Source organism: Notolabrus celidotus, chromosome 2 (assembly GCF_009762535.1).
Source record: "Notolabrus celidotus isolate fNotCel1 chromosome 2, fNotCel1.pri, whole genome shotgun sequence".
In the NCBI taxonomy this organism is placed as follows: Eukaryota; Metazoa; Chordata; class Actinopteri; order Labriformes; family Labridae; genus Notolabrus; species Notolabrus celidotus.
The window spans coordinates 10,411,997-10,416,226 of record NC_048273.1 but is presented as its reverse complement, the minus strand read 5'-3'; the positions used below and the strand labels follow the sequence as shown (position 1 = coordinate 10,416,226).

The following is a 4,230-nucleotide window of genomic DNA, read 5'->3' as shown; positions in this document are numbered from 1 at the left end:
TCCTGCTGCTTCCAGATTCTTTAGGCTCACCAGAGTCCAGTTTGATGACCTGTGAGCTTGGATCAATACGAGGGTTTTTTCTGATGGACACCAAGTACCAGAGTTCTGTTTCTCCTCTGAGTCTCAGTTTCACTGTCTCTCCATCTGTCTCCACTGAGTCTCAGCTTCACTGTCTCTCCATCTGTCTCCACTGAGTCTCAGCTTCACTGTCTCTCCATCTGTCTCCACTGAGTCTCAGCTTCACTGTCTCTCCATCTGTCTCCACTGAGTCTCAGCTAGGGTTAAAAATATTCATGTTGAGTAACAAGCATGCAGCAGATTCAGGACTTTGTATTACCTATAGATCAAATACATGCATCTCTTTACGTTGTTGTGTTGGTTTTGTTTGTAATCCCGTTCATGAAATAAATGCGTTGCTTTTGATCTGAAGCCACTTCACCATCATATTTACTGTATCGATTGACAAATGAAGGATTTAAACTGCCTCAGAGAATCAAACACACTGATTTGATTTACACTCAAATAAGAAAAATACGAGCGTCCACATCATGAACGTCACATGATCCCACTATTTTCTTTCATGTCTTCTGCTGTAACAAATATACTTTACTCTATGTCTGAGGGCACCTGTGGCTTAGTGATGAAGTTGGTTATGCCTCAATTGGAGGGTTGGTGGTTAAATTCTCAACTGTTGCAGTTGTTATATTGAAGTCTCCTTGCAAGACACTGTTCTCAAAGTAGCTCCTGGATAACCAGCAGTGTGTTTGACATCATGCTTTTCAGAGGTTGTAAAGGCAGATCATGAATTAATGTGTGTGTGACCTGTGTCTGTAATTAAGCTTGTATGGGGTCATTGTTTATTCAAGGTAGGAACCTTTGTTGTGTGGTCAGGTGTTCCGCCCAGAAGGTTAAACAGTTTTTGACCACTGAAGCAACATGGTGCTGCGGGAGTTAAGGCTGATTTATACTTCTGCATCTCCCCTACGCAGCAGGGGCTGACGCGGACATGAGCACCACTTACTTGTGCATCGATGTGTCCGTGTCGCGCAGCAATTCTCCCCGAAACGCTTGAGGGCAGTGCGGTCTCTCTGATAGCCGGTCGCCTCCTTCCGGCCCCGCTACGATCTCTGTTTGCTTTTCCATGGCGATTCAGAGTGTGTTATGTTAATCTACAGCTGATACATGTTGCTGTTTATCATACAGACATGATTACATGAAGAATAGAGAGGAGGAGATGAAATACACGGCCGATGTGTGGCCGATGTCCAGGATCCCAGAAGTCCTGTAAATGCGGGAAACACAATGCCGCTGAGCGGACCAATCACAGGGCTTGCGGCCAGCGTTGATTCTACGCATAGTTACATTTTGGAGGAGGTGCACGTCAGCTACGTGCGTAGGCCTCTGCGTAGGTACGGGAGCTACGCGGCCCCCCGGTAGGATACGCCGTCGATTCAACGCAGAAGTATAAATCAGCCTTTATGTGTGTATGTTCGTCTGTGAAATGTCATGTTTTGGACACTTTGGAGCTCATATCACGAAAATAAACGGACCGGCAAATATGACTCGGACTTTAATTCATCAAGCACGTTAACTCCAGCGCGTCAGATAGGTATTCCAGGTGCAGCGCCTAAGTGGCTTAAAGCTTTGGCTTGGCCTCTACAGAGGTCAAAAGACTAATAGTTGCTCTTCATGTGTAGTCCATTTAAGATCAGAGCATCTAAAACGTACAACCTTTCCAAATCTGCCCCCTACACCCGCTCTTTACACACTCACACACCGTTTGCATGCCTTCATGGAGGGTCCGCCACATCCAGTGCCATCCCAAACCTCTGGGGTTGGTAATTTGACCCTCCAACAGAGAGTCTGCAGTGTGCAGGTTTAACGCTCTTATCGTTCATCATGAGAGACGCTGCATAAATTAAAGTTCTGTGTTTGGCAGACGTTAACTGATTCAAACATGATCAACTCAGATTTAAAAATCTAACAGTTATGATACGTTCAGGATCTCCAAACAGCACGTGTTTATTTGATTATGACATCTTAATATTTACAAAAAGACTACACACATATATTCAGATACTAAACATCAGATTGAGAATAAGACATCAATGAGATCCAGCAGAGACCACGAGGAGAGACTTTAGTGAGCTAAACAGGGATTTATGTGACCTACTTTATTTGTGTGTTTACATAAAGTCTGGAGTCTGATCCCTGCACCTCGCTGAAGGAGCTTCACTCAGCTGTGGGTGTGATGTCACTCAGAGTGGAATCTGTAGTAGTGTGGACGTGAGGAGGGACCGGCCTGAGAGAGGCCTACATGTGAGACATCCACATCGAGGTAGAGGACCAAATACCAAAGAGTCAGACGGATCACAGGTCAGATTCAGGGTTTCACTCCGGGCAGCCTCAGCAGGATGAACAGTTGTATGAACACACCCCCTACAGCGGGGCTTCAGGTGATACCTACAGGTGAGCATGTAGAGTACATCACAGTCCTGCACCAGAGCCAAAGACCAGCACCCTCCAAGACTACGACCCACCTCTAACGAAGACTGATGCTAAAACATAATGTGCTAATCTTGACATCTTATTCCAACAGATAGACTCGTAAACACACACACACACACACACACACACACACACACACACACACACACACACACACACACGCTCGCTCTCAGCCTGCAGCCTTGAGGCAGCGCCCAGCCCAATGATTGATACTCTGATACAGACGTTTTCCTCGCTAACCAAGTCAGAGCCAACCCGACACACACACACACACACACACACACACACACACACACACACACACACACACACACACACGTCCATCATCCTTACTCAGAGCTGGCACCACATACATCTCCTCTCTCCAGCTCCATCCATCTCCACTTCTCCTCGTTTATATCCTCTCTCTCTCTCTCTCTCTCTCTCTCTCTCTCTCTCTCTCTCTCTCTCTCTCTCCATATCAGCGTCTGTGTGTCTGTCTCCTGTCAGGACGGATCCTTCTACAGCGTGTCAGTAGATCTCTTATCCCCTCCTCTGCCTCTGCACTTCTCTCCTAACTTTACCCCGGGTCCTCAGGATGAGGCGACGTGTTGCAGTGTATTAAATCCTCCTGCTGACTGAGCCCAGCCTCTAAATACAGATCCACTCTCACACTCATGCCTGTAACTGCTGACACACACCTGATGGATCCGGTCCCCCTCCTCTGCTGTGCCACAACGAAGGTCACTGCCGGCCGGCGTTTGCTCTTCCTCCTCCCTTCTTCCTCTCCTCTTCCTCTGGGTCCCTCTGTTCCTCCCTGTGCGTTGGTCAGGAGGAGGGAGAGTCCATGCAGGAGCAGGAAATCCTCTGACAGGGTGCAGCTGAATGAGAGCGGTGCTGCTGGCTGATGGAGCTGTAGAGGAGGTGGAGGGAGGCTAACGTGGCTAAGCTACGGTCTGCACCACAGCCAGAGAGCTCAGCCCGTCGCTAGCTCAGAGCTCACCGCAGCAAAGCTCAGAGTCAGCAACCTCAAGCCCCCTCCCTCCTCCATGCCTGCCTCTCCCTCGCTCTGCCTCCCCTTCCTCTCCCTCTCTCTGTTACCACATTCCTCCTAATAGCAGAATCCTCTCGTCTTTATTTAAGTCACTCATCACTCAGCAGCAGCTCTCACTTCACCTCTCAGTGATTCACCTCATTGAGACTCCTCAGATTTTGATGAAGGTGAGACTCTCTCGAAGGTGTTTGTGTTTGTGCCCTCACGATAAACAGGAAGCTTCAACAGGTTCAAACTTCCGATTTCAGCATTCAAAATATCATAATGAGATTCATGGGCGAGGTCATACCTTCGTCTCAGTCCACATCCAGCTCTGCGCCAAATGCTCTCTGCAGTGAAGGTACCTGGTCCTACACCAGCTCAGGAGTGTCACGAGAGTTGCTTCACTGATGTCAGAGTGGCGTGCTTTCAGACCTAGCTGTTCAGATGGAGGTTGCATGGCGGAATCTGCGTCTGATGTAAGACCCCATATGAAGGTGGCCAAGGCTCAAATATCAAGAACTGCATCCAGATCAGCAATCTAACGGCCAAATTCCACCAGATCCATGTCCAGTCCGTCTACGATCCGTCACAGCAACAAATCTGATAGGGTTCTATTCTAGTCAATGTGTTAACTTCTACTGGATCCGCTTCAGAATAAAACACTTTGTGTTATCAGCAGATGGTATTTCACTTAACTACAACAACAA

The 4,230-nt window shown here is 47.8% G+C and overlaps 1 long non-coding RNA gene across 1 annotated transcript in view; it reads left to right on the top strand.

Annotated features, from left to right (window-relative positions):
- The window catches only part of LOC117825336, an 8,527-nt gene extending 8,367 nt beyond the window's left edge, over window positions 1-160 (top strand). Inside the window, exon 4 of the long non-coding RNA XR_004633832.1 lies at window positions 1-160. This exon is cut by the window's left edge and continues 311 nt beyond it. This is a non-coding gene — a long non-coding RNA (uncharacterized LOC117825336).
- Window positions 161-4,230: the final 4,070 nt, after the last annotated feature.